Below are 21,921 nucleotides of genomic sequence, written 5' to 3'. Positions count from 1 at the left end.
ATGAGGAAGTTGAAGGTCAGAGAAGCTGAGTGTATTACCCAAAGTTAAAAAGTTAAAAAGCAAAGAAATCAGATTAAAAACTTCAGTGTGTGTCTTCAGAGACTATGCATTTTCTGGTGTTCTATATGGCCTCTACCTTTGAACACAAAATTTACAAGTATCTTCATATGTAATTCTATGTGTTGTGTATAGTGACAGCACTTTCTCAGTTATGCATTTTTTATTTTGAGAAGTTATTGATAGTATCCTTCCTCAAGGATTGTTATGAAGATTTGCATGAAAAAATGTACTTAAAGGAAATGTGCATGATATAGTGCCCTATACCACGTTTAGTTACTATTAATGTATGCCTTTGCCCTGAAGAGTCTCATCAGTAGGGCATAAATTAAAAGTTTTAAAGTAGAAGCAGCCTGAGTGACCACCTAAGCAGACATCACTTAAAGATGATCCTATCTAAATGGTGACTTAGGCTAAAGCTGAATTGCCATTTCCTCAAGCTCAAGAATGACGGGCCTTTCACAGATTTTGAGAAAGTGGGATACTTGCTCTGGAGCATACTTTTACTGTGAGACTTATACCTTAAGCAATTGTCACTATGAACAGGCAACAGAGCTAAGAATTACCCTTTCCTTAGCACTGAAGTAGCTAAAACCCAGAAAGTGGTAACATTACTTCTGGAAAATTTTGGCATCTGACAATATTATTGTCATCTCAGGGCAGGTGATGACTAAGTATCATGTTGTTGCAATAGCAACATCTGCTGGTATTTTTGTAGAATTACATAAACTAGTTAGATTTTTCTAAAAGACCATTTTTAAAAAAATGAGTGGGTGGATTTTTATTTTCAAGCTACAGTATACATAATAATGGGGTATGAGTATTGGAGACATAAAGACTGAAAATGGTAAGAATCATTGGCTACTGGAGAAATAAAGGATATGACTTTTGGTTCAGAACAAAGGTAAACTTTTCTTACACTGACATAAAAAATAAACAAATGAAGCTTAGAACCCAAAGACCTAAAGGGAAATAAAAAATGAATTACTATGTAAAAAATGAAGCTTCTATATGACAATGATTAATACAAAACACACAGAACATTCTAATAATCAAAAAGAGCATGCAATGGTTCTCAGGTTACCTGCCATCTTTACCCTGCTGTTTCCAGTAATCTACTCATTAATTCATTCCTTTAACAAGTATTTATTGAGCATTTATTATGTGCCAAGATTTGTTCCACATGCTGGAAATACAATAGTGAAAAAAACAAGTCCTTGCCCTCAAAGAGCTTACATTCTGGATTGGGGTGGGCTGGGGGATGTGAGAGAATAAACAAATAAATACACATCGGTTGGAAGTGATATGAAGATAAATAACCAGACAAGTGGATAGAGTGATGGGGGGGTACTAATTTGCATAGATAATCAGGGAAGCCCTCTCTTATGATGGACATTTGAGCAGAGATGTGAAGTGTAGGGGTAGGAATGAGCCATGCAGTAGGGAAGGAGTGTTCTTGGCAGAGGGAACAGAAAGTGCAAAGGTCCTGAAGCAGGCACAAGCCTGGCTGATTTGAGGACTGTATTAGTCCATTTTGTGCTGTTATAACAGAACACCTGATACTGGGTAATTTATAAAGAAAAGAAGTTTATTTGGCTCACGGTCTGAGACAGCTGCATCTGGCGAGGGCCTCAGGCTGCTTCTATTCATGGAGGAAAACGTCAGGGCAGCCAGCAGGTGAAAGCAGATCACGTGGTGAGAGGGAGCCAGAGAGAGAGAGAGAGGGGAAGGGCCTCTAACAACCACATCTTGAGAGAACTAAAGGGTGAGAACTCACTCACTACCCACCCCCAAGGAAGGGCATTAATCTATTCATGAGGGATCCGCACCCCATGACCCAAAACAGCTCCCAACACTGCCACATTGGGGATCAGATTTTGACGTGAGCTTTGTGGGGAGAGAGGTTGAGGGGACAAACATATCCAAACTGTATCAAGGACCATCAAGGAAGCCTATGTTCATGAAGTGAACTGAATAAAATAAGAAGTGGTGGGATATGAGTGGTCAGACAGTAAGAAGCCAGACTCTGCGTGGTCTTTAGGTGAGGGTACTCTGGATGAGAAAGAAAGCCATCAAAAGGCTTTGAGACTGGAAGGAACTACAAGGAGGAGACGAGGGGCTGTTAGCCACAGTGAATAGCAGTTTTTGACATGCAGGAAGATACTCAGGTACTGTTGTTGTTAAGTAGAGCAACATCTCTTACTACCAACCCCCTAGCTGTGTGGTTGGTCCTCCTGAAGCCAGTATCCCATCACGGCATTTATCCTGAATATTCCTCCCCTTGTTTGACTTGGCTAGAGGGCTAATGGGCATAATTTTTCAGCTCATCTATTATGACTCTTCTATTGTTCTTAATAAAGTTAATTAGGATCATTGCCTGACTCAGTATTCCAGCATACATTACTATCTCAATGCTACCTCCCTGAGTACTTTGCTTTTCATAGGAACATGTACTGAATTTTCATGCTTTTGTCCTCTTAAAACAAAGAACAATACAGCATGGGCCAATATATAGGATATGAACCAGCATGATGAGTAGAAGAAGATGAATGGTCAACCAGAAATGGAAGAAGATAGTTTAAATTGTACCAGACTTTTCTATTAAATCCCTGCGTGTGCAAGCCCCACAGGCATCTTGTGCTCGATTTACCTAAAGTTGAACTCATGATATCCACTCAGAGCATTCAAATCTGCTCTTTTTGTTGTGATCTCTATTTTAGTAAATGGCACCATCTCTTACCCAGTTGCAATGTCTATAATTTTGGAGTCATTCTTGACATCTCCTTCTCTGATACTCTATACCCCTAATCAATCATCAAATACTATTAATTGTGTAAATTACTTTTATCTACTGGATTCAGACCCTTTTCCATCATCTATGTCCAAGCCACCATTATTGCTCACCTGGACCACTGTGATTGACCCACATTAGATTTCCCCTTTTTGTCCACTCTATCCACACTCCCTCCAATTCTCTACCCACAGTCAGAATTTTCTCTTTAGAAAATATACTCTGATATCTTCACCCTGCTTAAAATGCTTAATGGTTTTCAGTTGTCATTTGGAAAAGTTGAAAATCCTTAATATTTCTCCTTCAGAATTACACATCCAAACACAGGAGAAATTTCCTCTGTGTCATAGGCACTTAACACTGTGAAAGGTACGTTAAATGGCTGCCTACAGTCAATAAGACCTTGTAGCCCATTTAATCAACAAAATCCCACCCTAATCAACCCATTCCTTCTCTTGATTTTCAGATTTTCTCGAACATCTTTTATTATGTTAAAAAAATTCTGAAAATGTCAACAAGCATCAATAGAAAATTATTTTGAACACAACATTGATAAACATAATATGTATCTGCTCAAACATTTTCTTTATTAATGTTACCTTTCAAAGGTTGCGGGTCCCTAATTTGTAGCACTACACTTTTTCAAGAGCAATTTAAGTACAACTAAATCTGAGAAGAGAGGGAAGGTCAGTCCTCATCTATCCCTCACTGGCTTTTATGACAGCACCACGCTGATGAATAATAAATAATAACAGCATATATTGGTTACCCAGGAAATTAGTTTGCTAATTAGTTTTCAATAAAAGTGACACATCAAAGAAGACTAACTATTACATTTGAAATGGATAAAAACTTATTGTCTAGTATAAATAAATCTCACATAATGCAATCAAAAGACATTAAATCTGGTGAAAAGAGACCTATGGGAGCATCTGGGGTTCCGACTGGAGAATACAAATATTATGTAACTTCAGGCAAGTTATTTATTCTCTCTGAAATTTTGTTTCTTAATTTAAAGATAGAATATTTCAGAAATGGGGAAGACCTCTCTTTATAGGGCTGAGGAAAGAAATGAACCAGTACATATAAAGCAAATTATAATTAACCAAGAGTAAAGAAATGTCAAACCTCCTACACCCAACCACATATGAATCTCACATATGTGACATAATAAAATGTTTGATTTTATAGATTAATGACTTTTAAAAAAACAATTGTATAAATTAAATGAAATTAAAGTTACAATGTTCCCTTGTAACATTGAAATAACACTGGCTTCAGAATAATTTTAATAAGAACTGGCCAAAAAGAAAGTCCAGTGTTAAACTGCAAATATCAATCGGTCTTGATTAGCTGAATTCCTGTTGCTGCTACTTTCTTGGTTGGGGCTATTCACAGGTGCTCTTCTACACTGAAGGGGCTGCAGTATGTAGGACTCACCGAGTAACGAGAAAAGGGACAGTTATGTGCCATACTCTACAAGTGCCCTTTAGGACCAGCTGTTCTTTTCTATCATTGTCTCTACTAATGCTGATATGTCTGTTTTTCTATACACTTTTAAGGATAGATTGATGATGCAATGAGATAGAATTCTACTGCTTTTATTATTATTACTCTCAACTTCTTTTGGTATTATTTTATTTTCCCACTTGATTTGAACATGGAGATAAAATGACCATTAATTTAAGTGAAAATTAGACAGCAAAAATGTTTGGGCATTATACCACAGGGCCATGTTTGTGCTAACATAGCCCTCCTCTCACCCAAAATATAGTGTTTGATAAAACATAAATGGAAACAGTAAAAATGCTTGTGGTGGAATCGACTACAAAAAGATAGCTCAGAATTTGTGCAATGCACATAACGTAGAGCTTGGTGGGAAACAACTTTCCATGCTTATATTGGAAAAGAAGAAAGACCTAATAAATTCAGTGTCTTCAGGTTCTACTCCATAAAGCTAAAAAAATAAAAAAAATTTTTAAAAAAGCAAAATAAAGTAAGTAGGTAGAAGGAAAAAATAAAGATAAAGGCAGAAATCAATGCAGTAGAAAACATACAGACAATACGGAAAACTAAGAAAGTCAAAAGCTGGTTTTTGAAAAAAAGAACAAAATTCACAAACTCTTTTTTTGCTAGACTTAAGCAATAGAAAAAAGAGGAAATACAAATCACCCGTATCAGGAAAGAAAAAAGGGGTTATCACCACAGGTCGTACAGATATTAAAAGGATGGTAAATGAATAGGGTGAGCAGGTTTGTGCCAGCAAATTGGACAACCTAAATAAAATGGACAATTTTTGTTTTCCTTATTATTCTTGCTACTATTGTTGCATAACAAACTACCCCGAAACTCAGTGGCGTAAAACAGTCATTTTATCTTGTTCACCGATTCTCTGGGTCAGGACTTCAGACAGGGCACAGCAGACAACTTGGATGCTTTTTCTTTGTTTCAAAATGTCTGGGGCCTCAGCAGGGAAGACTAAAAAACTGGGAGAAACTTAAAAGCTGGAGCCTGGAATCACCGGCAAGTATCTTCACTCACGTTTCTGGTGGGTGAGGCAGGCTGCTGGCTGCCCCTCAGTTGGGCTGTTAACTAGGGACCTACGTGCAACATCTGCTTCCTCGCAGCATAGTGCCCTCGGACTAGTCGGGTTTTATGCCTGGAATCTCAGGCCTCCTAACGTAAATGTTCCAACAGCAAAGCTGTGCCACTTTTTCCTACCTCACCTCAAAGTCACTCATCACCACTTCTATTTTCTATGTTACCACAAGCAAAAATATTGCTAAACTTTCCAACACTTTACAACAAGAATCTTTTCTCTAAGTTGCAGAAACACTTCTCTCCCTGTTCTTCCAGTCATCATTAACTCTCCCCCAAGAGGTCTTCAGCTTCCACCGACAGTCTTCTCGAGGGCCCTCCAGCTACTATCTAACCCAGCCTCAAAGCCAATGCCATGTTTCTGTCATGGTAGTTTCCGACTTCCAGGTTCCAAACTTCTCTACCACTTACTATTACTACCTAACAACCACCCCAAAGTTTACTGGTCTAGATATTTTACTAGCTTAAGCTAACTGCTTTATCATATTCCCATGTTCTGTGGGACAGGGATTTAGAAAAAGTATGGTAAGTATTTAGGAATGACTCTTTCTTTGTTCTGTGGTCTATGAGGCTCAGCTTGGATGACTCAAAAATTGGGAGCTCTTAATGACTGAGTCCTGGAATCATCTGGAGGGCTGTTCACTCACCTGTCCCTGGTTGTTACTGACTGTTGGCTGAGTCCTCAGCTGGTGCTCTCAGGCAGAGCATGTACATGTGGAGGACCATTGAGCAGATGTATTTTTATCACTCAGGTAAATACCAAACTTTTCTTCAAAGTGGCTTCACAATTTTATGCTCCCACTAACAATGGGTAAGAGAAATGATCATTCCGTATTCCTGCTAACATTTGATATTATCAGTCTTAGCCATCTTGGTGGGTATAAAATTTTTTCTCATACTATAAGTATGGGAATTAAAATAGCTATTTTAATTTGCATTTCCCTGAAGACTAATAATGTTGAGCAACTTTTCATGTGCTTACTTGCGATCATATATGTTCTTTTGTGAAGTACTGGTTCAAGTCTTTTCCCCCAAATTTGGTTGATGTTGTTAATGATCCATAGGATATAGAATTGTCAGGCATACATATTGCCAATCTTTTTTCCATTCTGTGGCTTGACTATTATTTTCTTAAATGTACCTTTTGCTGTGCAGAAATACTTAATTTTCATAATGTTCAATTTATCAGTTCTTTCTTTTATGTTGCTTTTTGTGTTCTGCGTAATTATGTTTTCTTGTTATTTATTTATTTATCTATCTATCTATTTATCTATCTATCTATTCATTTATTAGGAATATTCATGAGATACAGTGCTGTCACCCCTCGTGGCACAATGTGAGGGCCAGATTCATACTGGCAGCATACCCATTACCAGAAATTGCTTTTGTACCCTATGTTCCCCACCCAATTATCCCCGTCTCCCTCCCACTCCCCCTCCCCTTCCCCTTTCCCGCCACTCCACTTTGTAGCCCAAGGAATATTCTCTCCCTCCGCAAGACCAATGCACTACTGTGGTCTTTCTTTCCTTCCTTCTTTCTCTCTTAGCTCCCACATATGAGTGAGCACATGCAGTATTTATCTCTCTGTGCTTTGCTTATTTCACTCAACATAAGTTTCTCCAGGCTCATCCATGTTGTTGCAAATGGGAATATTTCATGCTTTTTAATGTTTCTTTGTTTTTGACACCTACATTTTCAGTCAAGATTTTCTAACTTTTGTGGATTATAAAGTGCTTGTGTTCAGAAGTTGTTATATTTTTGTTTTCTATTTATTACTAAACTCTGATATTTTGTTTTAACATTTTTTTTGTTCACATGTCCTTCATCTCTTTTCTGAGATGTGTTTTCAGAAGAGTCACAGACTCATTTATCTCTTGTCATTATTGAAAAATATTTTCCTAAGCACAATCTGTGTCTATTTCCTAGTGTAATTCCAATTCTTTAGTGTGTTGTCAATCTGGTTTTTACTGATAATTTCTTATTTTTAACTTTTGCCTTAGGTTTTTTTTGTTTGTTTGTTTTTCTTTGTTTTTTGGCCATAGCTATACGTAACTTCTATGCTAGTTTCTATCTAGAGTTTTCTAATCTTTAATTAGTGAATCTTGCCTAATTGCCAAAGAAGAGTGTGTAGGATGAAATGAGAAGAAATTAGCTGCTAAATTTAAAGCCAAAATGAAAGTTTTGTTTGTCTGTTTGTTTGTTTTTTAAATTAACTATCTTCTCACCATGCTATTATTGTCCACTTTGGAGTAAAGATCCTATCAGTTTTCTTGCTGTGGAAACTACTGTGCTTCACACCTCCTTAACCCCACCTCACTTTTGCCATTTTTCTGAGCAAGAAGTTTAAGTATGCAAAGTAACAAGGGCATGTCTGTGTGGTTCTTTCCCTTCGGTTCTAATTCCTTACAGATGTGATATGTAGACTTGGGGCTGGAGGGGACATCCTTTGTTTCTTCTATAGCCTGTCCAAACCTGTAGATTCATCATTTCAATTCAAGAATTATTGGATGAGTTTTTCAAACTGTGACATCTACTCTATCTTCACCAAGCATTGAGAACTCTCAGTGCCCAACTCTGTTTTGCCTGTAAAAGTTTTTGTTTGTTTGTTTTGTTTTTTACAGTTTGTATTCAAAAGTCACAGACATTTTCTTGACTTATTGAATATTTTTCATTCTTCTTATTGTTTTGGATGGTTTTAAGGGAGAAGAGGTCAGTAACTGTTCTTTATTCCTATATCTTTTATAATAACTGATCATTTTTGTATGAATGTTTGTTAAAAGACTATAAGCATAGATAATACTGAATCAGAAGCCTGGGGCAAGTGATGAAAAAATAGTGGAACTTTGGGTGGGACTAAGCAAATTCATTGTGTATTCAGAGTACCTGTGCCCTGACAATAAATAGAGAATTTTTATAACCATTTTATAGGTTAAGCAACCAAGGTCCAGTAAAACCATGATTTTTGTTCAGCTTCATGTATGACAGAGCTGGGACGAATAACCCAAGTTTCCTGATTCATGTTGTTTGTTCTTTGAGTAATCTTCATTCTCTTTTCCAGGTTCTTTCCCAAAAATATTTATTAGTAGTTTTTGTTTCCATTTACTTTGCCAGTAGTAGAAAGGCCTATTAATCTTGCTGGACCTGGAGATGACCCAGTGAGGACAGAATAATTTTCAGCTGACAGAAAGTGCAATGCATATAACAAGGTCAGGGTAGCATGTGAAAAAATGATTTGCTTTCCAGAATTTTCTCAATTTGGACACTTAAGCCTGGTTATTTAGAGAAGTCCACAAAAGCCTTCTAAACTCATTATAGCTTCCTTGGTTTCTCTATATAGTTACGTTCAATAGTATTGTATAACCTATAAGATTATGCAGATTGGTTATTAGGACAGATTATATAGAAAATTCACTTTTCTCTTCCTGATATTTGGTCATGGACAGAAATGAAGATAAGTAAAAACTGAGTTGCTACTAATAATTCCGTTGACTTTATCAAACATTTATTAATCATTCATTCATTTATTTAATAAACATTTTTGGAATACTTACTTTTAACTATGCAAGGAAACAGAGATAGAGGCTACCATTTATTGAGTGAGAGACTGTTGTGGGTTAAGCAGTGCGTGAGATGTTCTACATGTATGTTTACATCATCCATCATACTAAGCCTCAAGAGTGTCCACGAAGAACGATCAGGCTGGTAAAGACTATATGAGTGGTACACACGGAGAAGAATTAATTGTGCATTCCCATTCCTTCACCATCCTCGAGTAATGAGCAATGTAGCTTTGAAAGGTAGTAACAGTACAAATACAAAGTATCCTGTTTACCAAGCCAAGAAGTTTGGACTTTATCCTAAAAATTAGGCAATGGGAGTCCATTATTGGGTTTTTAAAGAGTATTGATTCTATGGCCTGTACAGTGTGTTTTACCCTTCTAGGATTTTCTAATTGTGTGTGTCTGCTATGTAATACACAGATAACAATAGGACTGTATCAGATTCCCTTACATAAGAAACCATCTTTCCTGTTCTGTTTACTTTCGTCACTAGGATCTTGATCATAATTGTCAGTTGAGGGTTCACCTGGCTCAGGTTTTTCCTCTTCCTATACTTGGAGTTTGTTAACACAAGACTCCATAAAGAGAAGAAAATGAATATAGGAGTAGGAAATGCTTATTCCATATTCCAGCTCTTTTTCATTTTTTCCGGTTAGAGAAGCTTCACCAATGTAGCCACGTACCTCCACTCACTCCATCTTTTGAGGTGTAGTGACTTAGTTGTTTGGTAAATTTGTTCAGCCCCTGTAAGGAGAAGATAGGTGCTATTTCTTGGACCTTTCTTAAGATCCTACAATATTAAATAAGAAATGTAGAGTGTTCTTAACATAATTACCTATTCAACACAATATGTATCGGAATATTTGGGGACAGAAATGACACTTTGCTGGGTTTACTTGTAGCACTGGGTGTCATTATCCTTTAAGAATGTTCCATCTGGTAAAGTAATTGTCATTCAATTTTCAGAAACCCTAAAGAGATGTCCAGCTAGATCTCTTGATTTTCATACACCATGGACAGAGATCAATGACGGAAAAGGACAACAAATGCAGTGGACAACAGCAGAGAAACACCTTTATTGTATGAGAAACACCTACTACTACTACCAGGGTCTTCACGTGTGGCCGTGCAGGTTGCACCCTGTAACACTAAAGGACTGGATTTTCATTTTATTCTAGGTGAGTGCTTCTCCCTGCAGTTAGGCCCTCCATAACTGTTTTTCTGTGGGCAACAGCTCTGCTGCTACCATCAGGAAACCCAAGGAGAACACTTGGAGTGAAGGATCTCAAAAAACAGCCGAACTTCTTAATTCATCTTTTATCTGTGGCTTTAAATACCATCTCTAACACTATTTAGCAAATAGTATAGGTTTGGAGCATTATGATTTGGGGTAATCCTGCAAAAGTGGTACCTTTGTATTATTAAAAGTCTGGAACACATGGGTTAAACATATAACCATGTACAATCATTTACCATAAAAATAAATCATATTGATTTATAAAAATTGTAGTAATATTTATACTGATTTAATTACTAGCTGTGGGTTGTTTCCGAAGCCTTTAAGTTATGATTTTGAGTTTGATCTCTTGAGATCCTTTAAGCTCTGCTAAGACTTACAGGCATTGGTGAGTGGCATTTCATCTATGCATCGAGGTACCAGAGTTAATATTCATCAGTAGGAAATTAAAGAAGATAATGTATCGGCATCTTTGTAGTAATCATGAGACCAAAAAGAGATATCTATTTCTTGTTAAATAATAACAATTAATGCTTATATAAGGATTTAACTTTATAATGCATACTTATATACATAATCTTACTTGATCTACCTAGTAAAGTAGTTATCATCCTATTTTAATATGTGAAAACTATTCACAATAAGTTATTTGCCTGAATTTACAATGAATCAATGGCCAACCAAGGGCTATAAATCAGGTTATCTAGTTATAAACCTTTTGTTCTTTCTGTGGTACCAAGATTTTTTTTTAGTGTATAAAGAAATAGAGTTTATTTCTTACAGTTTCAGAGGCTGCGAAGTCCGAAGTCCAGGAAACTCATCTGGCGAGGGCCTTGTTGGTCGTGGCTCTGCAATGATGCAGGCTACCACATGGCAAACAGCTTGAGCAATACACAGCTAACCTGTTCACTAGCTCTCCTATAAAGCCATCAGAACCATGCCCATTACCACCTGTTAAGCCATCAACTCATTACTTCATGAATGGATCGATCCGTTCACCGGGGCATGGTTCTCACAATCTAATCATCTCTTAAAGGCCCCAGCTTTCAATTACCATAATAAAATTTCCCATCCTGAACACTATTACAGGGGGATTAATACACGAACCTTTAGCGGATACAACTCAACCTGTAGCAGTCCTCCCCTGGCCCCCGAAGTTCATGTCCTTTTCACAGATTTCCATCCCTGAAGTCTTAACTTGTTTCAGCTCAAAAGTCCAAAGTCTCATCTGTGAAATCAGACAAGTTATCTACTGCCAAGATAGACTGGAGGAACAAACACAGGGTACGTATTTCCATTCAAAAAGAGAGATATAGGCCAAAAGAATGGGGTAACAGGTCCCAAACAAATCAGGACAGGCATTAAATATTAAAGCTGAAGAATCACGTTCCTTGACTCTATGTCTGGCGTTCTCTGCTTACTGGAATGGGAGTTGGTCCTCCAAGTCCTCTGGCAGCCCTGCTGCCATGGCTTTGTCTCTGGTCATGCTCCCAGGCTGATGTTGCACGCTAGTAGCTCTACAGTTTTGGGGTCTCCATGGTGGTCCTGCTCACAGGGCTCCGGTAGGCATGGCCCTGATGGGGGTTCTCTGTTGCAACTCCGAGCTCACATTTGCACTCTGCATTTCCCTATGAAGGGTCTATGTGGTGACTCCACCGGTGTGACAGATCTCTTCCTGGGTGCCCAGGCTTTTCCATACATCCTTTGGAATTGGTGTGGAACAGCTCTGGTATTCTGTGAGCCTGCAGACATAATCATTTGTTCTTGTAAGAGGCTTGACTAAATAAAGATCCCTGCATATGATAGTTATGATCATCAGTTTTTACAGGACAGAGTTTCATCAAATTGAGATAATCACATTATGTTAATAACCTGCCACTCTAAAAATAGTGTCTATACTGCAATTAAGTTCTTAAAAGAATAGGCAGAAAAAACAGACTATTTTAAACATATGTTAAGAGAAATATCAGAAAAAAGGGGATACAAGGATATAGGAAGTAATTATTCCCATTACCAAATATTTCCTTATGTATAGAATGATTCACTGTAGGCTCCATGAACCAATGCTCATTAGATAAATTTTAATTGGTTGAAATTAACTTTCACAAAACTACCTAGAAATATAGGTCATCACAGAGTTTAAAAACAAAACCACTGGGGAATCATCTAGTCTAACTATAGGTATTTTGTAAAATGGAATAAATATGACTTTATTATCTAATTCTTTTCTTTTAAATTATTAAAAAAGAAATCTGTATTTGGTTTTTATTAGCTTCCAAGGAAATGCTGTGATTTAATTAATTTCAATAAATGCTTACTGAGTACAGCTCTATACAGGACACACATCTAGAAATGGGAAGCATATAATTTCAATAACCCAGGGTCCCAGGTCTCCAGTGAAAACAGTATGCCAACACTTCATGACAAGTATTTCATGTAATAAATTGCTCATTCTTATACATTTTTAAGAATGGCTAATTTTTCTAAAAATAGTTCAATTTTTCTATTGTATAAGATACAAATCAACAGTATGACATTTTAAGAATGAGTGTTGTTCTCATATATATAACCTGCTGTCTCATATATATATATATATATATAACCTCTAAACTTCTCATTTTTCTTTCAATTTACATAGTCCACCTTTTCTCCTCAGCAGGGATTGGTCTGAGATGCAGGAGTGAGGCACTTTTTATCCATTGGTTCCTATACCTGAAATCAAAAGGCAGAAAGAAGAAATAGGTGAAATAGGAAAATTAATGAAAGAAAGATTGACTTGGAGAAATTCTAGAAGTGAATATTGGCATTTTCCCCCTAAACCAGTGGATGGTTGAGTACATATTCAGGCATCTGAAGAGGCAAGAGGAGTGGTCCTGTTCCTGGATTCTCTGCAGACAAGTTAGTAAATGTACAAAAAGAAATTTCTTCAAACTTAGGGCATTTCTAAATTTCTATATTATTCATCTATATTGACTACTAGTTTTGTCTGTCTTGTAGCCGGCCTGTACAGGTATCCAAACCCATGACCTCGGTGTTGTAAGGCTGCTCTCTAACCAACTGAGCTAACCGGACAGCCAAGTTTTGGTTCTTTTACACAAAACTATTTCTGTAGTGGCTTGGATCGTTACCACCTGTATCTAGGAAGTGAACTTTAAGAATTGTCTTTTTTTGTTTTTTGAATTATCTTATTATAGTCTAATGTCTAAGAGCAGATAAAACATGACTAACATGAGCTTATAATTTTAAGCTTTTCTATCTTGGAGATTTATTCACTGTATTGCAAAGAGAATCATGATGAGGAAGGGAAAAGAGGAAACAGGATGTTTTAGGACAATTAATTGTTGGAGGTGATTATCCAAGTATAGACACTGAAACTCCTAAATGCAGATTTGCTTTATTTTAGCATGAATTTATGATTTCCTCAACACTAAAGCTCACCCACCTGACACGACACAGGTACACTTCTATTTAGAGAGAAGTCTCGGAATCAACGGAATTTGTCACTTTTAATATGGAAAACATATATCGTGGTTATTTTCCATAAGAAGAAATATTTCTGGTATTAAGAACAATGGTTTCCACAGTGGTTCATTATAGTGAGCCTATAGTTTTTCAAATCAAGGCTCTGCCCCAGGAAAGATTTTCATATTTCATTAGTTATTATCACTATCTATAGTTTACCAGTATGAGAAGAGTTCTGGCAGGAAAAATAACCTTGCTGGCCTTGAAAATTTGGGAGTTGTAATTAGTGGAGCATTGTGACAAATCACGCCACCTGGAAAATGTTTAAAATTCTTTCCTAATGAGGTGAACATTACTTCCCTGCAATCATCCTTGACAGGTTTCCCAATCAACTCAAACTATTTTTAGATCCATTCAATTGGCTAATAATATGAGTTTGCATGATTTATGCCTAGTAATTCTATTGTCCAAGTGGCCTTTCAGTATCAGAATTATCATTTTAGGATTCTGTAATTGCTGTGGAAGCAAAGATTAGAAATGATTAAAGTTAGGCCCAACACTGAACAAAATTGTTGAAAAGATACATGTCTCTAATCTAAAAACCAGATTTTGATTAGTAATGCTTTAAGAAGAAAAGTGAGAAGAGATTGGAGTACTTTCTGAAAATCTTGGGTTTTAGAAGATTATTTTTTTAATGGAGGGGGGAAAAAAAGGTAACCAACAACAAATTAAATTAAAGAAGGTGGGCCGGGTTTGAAGGAGTTTTGTTAGCAATTGTAAAACTCAATGTAAAATGAAGAATGTTAAAGCCATATTAACTTGATCATCTGCAAAGAACCTATTTCCAAATAAGGTCACATACACAGATACTGGGGATTAGGGCTTAGATATTTCGCAAAGTGACACAATTCAACCCAAAATGTTAGGTAACCTAAAAAGCAAAAAGTTTTCACAGAGGCAGTAACTGTAGGAAGAGCTACAAAGGGCTGGACGTCCAAAGGGAAGTGGTTGAAATTACCAAAACACGGAAGCTTGGAAAAGGGGCGCCCAGGAGTTGAAACTCAGACAGTGGTACTGGTGTCTCTGAGAGAGGGCACAATGAGGCTTCTTCTGCAAGCATGAGAAAAACTGCAAACACTGGGCAAGCTGCACACCAGCTGCTTCTGCTAGTGTGACGACATGTCACAGGACTGATGCTCATAGGAGCTGCAAGCAGACAGAGCAGCAAGTCCGTCTTCCACCTTCCCCTTCTAGCCCCCCCTACTGGTAGAGACTAGTAGGGAGCAGCTGGGAAAGCAGAAATACGGTCTGCAGAGTCCCAGCCCCAGCATCACAAAGTAGAAAAAGGTGAGTTTGTAGCCTCGGAACAATAAATTAGTAATTGGCACACTTTTTACTTCAGTTTGATTGAGTGAGAATCAGTAAATGACCCAGTGAAAAATACAGAAAACTGTGCAAGGCCGCGGTCCTCCAAATATTGACCCAAAGGTATCACAAAATTCCTAGATTTGTGGAGTTACATTTTTTTGATTTATACATTTTGCCTTAATTTCCTTATATACAAAATGAGAACGATAATAAATACCTAACAGGGTTGTTCTGAGGACACATGAAAAGCACTTGAACGGGAGGTGCCACAGACTAAGAGCTCAGGACTTATTAAATGTTACCTATTATTTTATTACTATCTTTAGTTGGACAATCAAAAATTCAAGTATTAACCACATATTCAGGGCCTACATATTCCTGTACAGGGAATTAATGAAACTTAAGAAGAGACTGAGGTGTTTGCTCACTGCCAATATAGCACCTACAAATACGTAGGGACTTAGTTTCTTCATAAACTAAAATCAAATGCCTCAATCTTCTGTCAGCACTTAGTGTTTCATGACTGATGATTGTTTCTAGAACTTTACAGAAATTTTAAGAAAAGTGAGCTTCTGCTTAGTAGCAACATAATCGAAAAGGCCAGGATGACAAATAGGTTTCAACCTGACCCTCTGCTACTAACTGGTGATGGCTGCCTGGAATGCTGAGCTGAGAAGTCTGGGCCTCCATGTGGGTTCAGAAGCAAAGAAATTCAGAATCATTTAGCGATCTTGCCACAGGCATGGGGCAGGGGATGGGGGGAAGGGTGGCATGCCACGCCTATCTCCCCCTTGATTTTATCAGTATTGATAGGAAAAGTATGGATTTGGGGGTCAATACTGAATTCGACTTCTGTTTCTCTTTTCAAAGCTAGGCATGGTGGTTATAACACCTCAAATGGTTATTTTGAGAATTAAATTTAAAGAAATGAAAAATCCCTACCATCTCTAGAGAACCTATAACCAGCTCATCCTTGTCATATTTCATAATGTTGTTATGATTTGATCAGCTATATAAAAGATAATCATTGTGAAACACATTTCTTTATGAAATGGTTAGCACATTCCAAATCTATTCATGCTATAGGAGGATATCTGTAGTCATGTCATTTATCCCCCAAAATTTAAATGAAACTGTTTTTGGTAAGTGAGTGAATATGGATAAAGTTTGGCTTCTCTACATATATAATGACTTCAGCATCTATAGATAACACAGAGTAAATGTGATTTGTTTGATTTCTCCACCTTTTGCTAAATTAGGAAACGATTTTCTTTTACTTCCAATGTGAAAAGTGATAAAATGTAATTGTTTTTCAATGTGTGAGAAACAAAAGGAATAATTTCATGGATAAAAATAAGTAGCTTTCATGGGCTGTGATTTTTTTTACAATAGGCCATTTTGTTCTTTTCTGAAAAGGTCAGTGTGTAAGTTTAAATTTCACTATTAAACGAATCATTAATTGCATATAGTTCTGTAAAGTATTTGCTCTAGACAGTACCTTTTTCTCCCCTGGATTTTTTTAAGCTTATTTTCTCAAAGGCCTCCATTACGGAAATTAAACTTAATCTACACTTTCAAAAATATGGTGAGCCTATAAATATGCTTTTGACATGTATAATAATTCTCAGATTTTCAATTTTCTCTTTTCTATCTATTTCACTGTTTCAGAAGGCAGCACCACCTGGTGGCTATATAAAACTATTGAAACTTTATTGCATCCTAAAAATGAATAAAATGTAGATTTAGCAGCAGAAACATATCCAATTATTTTTTACATTAAATTGGGGTTATTTATTGTAGGTTTTTATGCTGTTTTAAAATTTTTAATTATGTATAATTTTAAAAATACATTCACCTAAACTATAACAAGTTTTATTCATTGCTAAGTATACTTATTTTCTTTAATATCCCTTAATATTATTGAAATGATCACTTGTATAATTTTAATGATGTGATCCTTAAAAATGAAATTTAAACAACTTTTAAGAAATTCCCTCTCTTGAGACACTTTAATTCACTCACTAAAATTATTTTACTGCACTTTTCTTTGAAAGTAAATTCATTTGTTGCAAAACACAGTGACAGGCGCTTACATTAAAAATAATTGTACTCATAAATTACCATCAGAATTAATCAGAGCTATAGGGACAAAAATATAATTGTTATATTGTAAATATGGTTTTAGGCCCAATATTGAACTTCAAAAGAGGTACTGGATTCAAAATGTAATGCTGCTGCCCTCTTGTGGTTTAAAATGCATATTTCCCACTGGGAATAAAAATACAGCATCCAAAGAAATCATGCTTTTGATATTTAATGAGGTAACTAAGTATGAGCTATTTTCACATTTATCCACAGAAATACAGTAAATAGTCCACTAACTACTACAGGTGAGGATTGGGATATTTAGTTAATTCAGTATCACAGTTAATAGAAAGTTAGTGGTTAACTTATTTTAACCTTTTGGTTGGTGGATACATTTAACCCCAAAGATCCCTTCTCACATAACTTTTAGCATCCTTCACCAGTTCCATAGAATTCATTTTGCAATTGCTGAAGTAAACTAACACCTTCCAACTATAACAAGTATAATTGGTTTATTTCCCACTTTCCTAATGTTAGGTGAAGAATAAACTGCTTTCAAACTACTTTTTAAAAACCCTCCTTCATTTGCTCCTGTTTTAATCTGGGACGAGTTCAGGAGCCTTTTCCAAGGTCCAGAACATGTATTTACCTTACCAAAACCCTTTGGCTCTTGCAATTGTGACACTGAATGGAAAACAAGCTTTTAGATGCACATTCCAAACAGAGGAGCCAAGTGTCTCCTCCTCACATTGGCTCTGCCACTCAACTGCTAGGAATGAATGGTGCTTTTCAAATTTCTCTGTAGGAACAGAACTAATTCTCTCAGAGCCTGCTCTGGCTCAATGTTTACATCTCTCACCTTGGATTGTGAGTGTCATTATGGATTAAAGGAAAACAAGGAGGAAACAAAGAGATGGTTGTGCCTTTGCCTTAAACTCCAGGAACTGTAGGACAAGTGTATTTCTTTGTTTGCCAGCTTTGTCAGAAATTTCCTTTGGCTACTTCCTCTTTGCAATATCCTACAGTGCACTCCACTTAGAAAATAAGATTTTGTTATTATTGAGAACTTCCTTTATTTAGCTCTTCAGGAAGCAAGCAGACCCAACAGCAAAACGTGCAGTTAGTTTAGGGGTCCATTAGGCAGCACCCTGACACCACACCTGGCATCCGTGACCTTGGTGTGCTGCTGCCCCCTTGTGGATGGGGACCTTTTAGCACAGGGTGCTCGAGTGGTTTTCTTTCTTCTTTCTTTTTTTCAAATTTCAACATTTACTTGTTCATATTTGTGGGGTACAGTGTGTTGTTTCAATACATGCAAGTGGCTTTTTTTGATGAGTGGACATTTTCTTTCTCTCTTTCTTATTCTCTCATGTAGAAATACCTGTGATTTATCTGCAATGCCATTAACAGTCTTACCTGCAGGATGAAGCAAAAGTCAGAGCAAGGAGTGAGGGGTAGTACAACTCAACATGTTCAGGGCTGTTCTTACAAGATCTCACTGCCAATTCCTTTAGGTTGAACTTGAACACAGTATCTCTAGGGGGTGGTGGAAGTGCTGGAGTTGGCTGGCTTAGAATCTTATCTGTCCTTGGCATGACTTGACAACACACTGAAGAAGTTTCTGCTTGCTCCTCTGTCCCTTCCTGCCTGATCATCTGGAGACACTCACTTTGCTCCACAAATTTCTTCTGTTTTGTCCTCCTCTTGAGAATGGAAGGGAAGACATGGTGAACAAAAAGCAGAGGAGCAGTTCTGACAGGACATTGTTGGAGGGGGCAGCCTCGTGTGAGCTGAGCACCGAGAACTGAGGGTGCTGGCACTGGAGCATGCTCTCCACACCAACTCTCCTTTCCTGGCTGGCTGGGGCCTCTGCCTCAGAGCCAGCAACTCTAGGCCATTGCCTGTGCAACCCTGAGGGCCTTTTGCTTTACCTGCATGTACCACGCTCCACACATTCTGTCTAGCCACTGCAATGAGTGGAGTGAGGAAACTGAGGCCCAAAACTTAGCTAAATTTACACAGTACTGGAACCAAGACTAAGACACAGTGCTGCTGACTTCTCATCCCAAAAGAACTTTCCATAGGACTCCTTTAAGAGATTACATCAGTGATTATATAATAAAATACTTGATTTGCCTACAACTATTAATGAATATACTACAGATACTTTCTACAAGAAATATAAGCAATGTGAAACTGAGGCACCCCAGTATACACCAGTGCATCCATCAGGGTCATGGGATGCTAGCCAGGGTGCCAACATGTCCACTCAGGGTCACCCATCGCAGCCAGAGAGTGCCAGGGAACACAAGTGCTTTGCTCAAGAATTTAAGAGCTCACCATGTCCTTGCTGACCCAACACGTTATCACTAACCTCAGCAAGGAATCGCTAAATGCCCCAGTGGCTTGGCCACAGAGGCATTCACATGCATCTCTAATTTTGAATACCACCCAAGTACCCACATGGAGGCTACACTACTGTGTCTACACAGAACCAATACCAAAATACCTTACTCAAGAGTCAGTATAAAACACAACTACAGGAGGAAGCCTCTTTTCTCAAAGCTTTCCTCTTTCCTCAAAGCTTTCATCTGTCCTATCCTCCAGAATAATAAAAGAAGCAAATGCTCTACCAGATGATCATACATCAATGTAGAGATACTGGAAGTATTAAAAAACAATAAAATATGACACTACCAAAGTAGTACAATAATTCTGAAATGCCAGATCCCATACTCCTTGAAATGACTGAAAAGGAATTCTGAGCAACAATCTTTAAGAAACTCAATGTGATAAAGAAAACTCAGTTAGATGACATGAAAAAATGAGATAAAGTACCAAGGATATGATGGAGGAAGGTTACAGAGAGATTAGTACCTTAAAAAAGAATGTAGCAGAATTCCTGGGACTGAAGAATTCGTTGAATGAAATAAAAATCACAAATGAGAGCTTACAGCAGGCTAGAGCAAGCAGAAGAAAGAATTCCATATCTTGAAGATAGTCTTTTCAAAATAACCAAGGTGGACAAAAAAAAAAAGAAAAAAATCATTTTTAAAAGGTGAAGAAAATTCAAGAGCACTAACAGACAACCTTAAGTGTGCAAATATCTGAATCATGGATGTTTCAGAAGGGGAAGAGAAAGGAAAAGGTATTCAATTTAATAATAGTGAAAAACTTCCCAGGTATAAGAAAAGACACAGACCTTCAGATCCAGAAGGCTCAAAGATCTCTAGGCAGATTCAATTCAAAAAGTCCTCTCTGAAACACATTATAGTCAAACTGACAAAACTGAATGACAAAGAGAGAATTCTAAAAACAGCAAAAGAAAAATGTCAAGTCATCTGTAAGGGAGTTCCCATCAGACTAACAGCAGACCTCAATGGAAACTCTATAAGTCAGAAAAGAATGGGATGATAAAGGGATCTATCCACCAAGGATACATAACAATTATAAATATATATGCATCCACCATGGGAGCATCAAGATATATAAAGCAAATGCTTTTATACCTAAAGAAAGAGACCCAAACACAATAATAATGGGACACTTGAACTACCCTCTCTCAGCATTGGGCAGATCATTTAGGCAACAAATTAACAGGTAAACATAGGATTTAAACTATCCTTTAGACCAACAGGACAAGGCAGATGTATACAGAAATTTTCATCCAACAACTACAGAGTACACATTCTTCTCATCAGCACATGGAACATTCTCCAGGGTAGACCATGGGTTAGGTCACAAACCAAGTCTCAGTAAATAAAAAAAAAATTGAAATCATTTTAAGTATCTTTTCAGATCATAGTGGATTAAAACTAGAAACTAGTAATAAGCAAAACTTTGGAAACTATACAAATGCATGGATATTAAACAACATACTCCTTATTGGCCTATGGGTACAAGAAGAAATTAAACAGAAAATCAAAAGATTTCTTGAAACTAATGAAAATAAAGATACGTTATACCCAAAACTTGTATACTACAAAAGAAGTACTAAGAGGGAAGTTTATTGCAATAAATACTTACATCAAAAGAATAGAAAGATTTCAAATAAACAACCTAATGCTATACCTCAAAGAATTAGAAAAACAAGAGAAATCCAATTCCCAAATTAGTAGACCAAAAGAAATAAGATCAGAGGAGAACTAAATGAAAAAGAGACCCAAATAACAACATAAAAGATCAATGAAAGAAAAACTTGGCTTTTTGAAAAGATAAGCAAAATAGACAAACCATGAGCAATGCTTACAGAAAAAAGAAGAGGGAAGACCCAAATAATCAAAATCAGAAATGAAAAAGGAGACCAATTCCACAGAAATAGAATCATTAGAGACTATTATAAACTACTACACACCAACAAATTTGAAAACTTAGAGGAAATGGATAAATTTTTGGACACATAAAAACTACCAAGACTGAACCAAGAAGAAATAAAAAACCTGATTGGACCAATAACAAGCAATGAGATCGAAGCAGTAATTAGCAGTCTCCCAACAATGAAAAGCCCAGGACTGAAGGGCTTTACTACTGAATTCTACCAGTCCTTTAAAGAGGAATTAATACCAGTTCTCTTCAAACTATTCCAAAAAATTGAAAGAGAGGCTACTCTCCCAGACTTATTCTATGAGGCTAACATCACCCTGACAAAGGTACAACAAAAAAAGAAAACTACAGGCCAATATCTCCAATGAACATAGGTGCAAAAATCCTCAACAAAATATTAGCAATCAGAATACAGCAACACATCAAAAAAATTTTACACC

Source organism: Cynocephalus volans, chromosome 15, assembly GCF_027409185.1.
Source record: "Cynocephalus volans isolate mCynVol1 chromosome 15, mCynVol1.pri, whole genome shotgun sequence".
NCBI classification, from domain to species: Eukaryota; Metazoa; Chordata; class Mammalia; order Dermoptera; family Cynocephalidae; genus Cynocephalus; species Cynocephalus volans.
Note: the sequence above shows the minus strand (reverse complement) of the source record.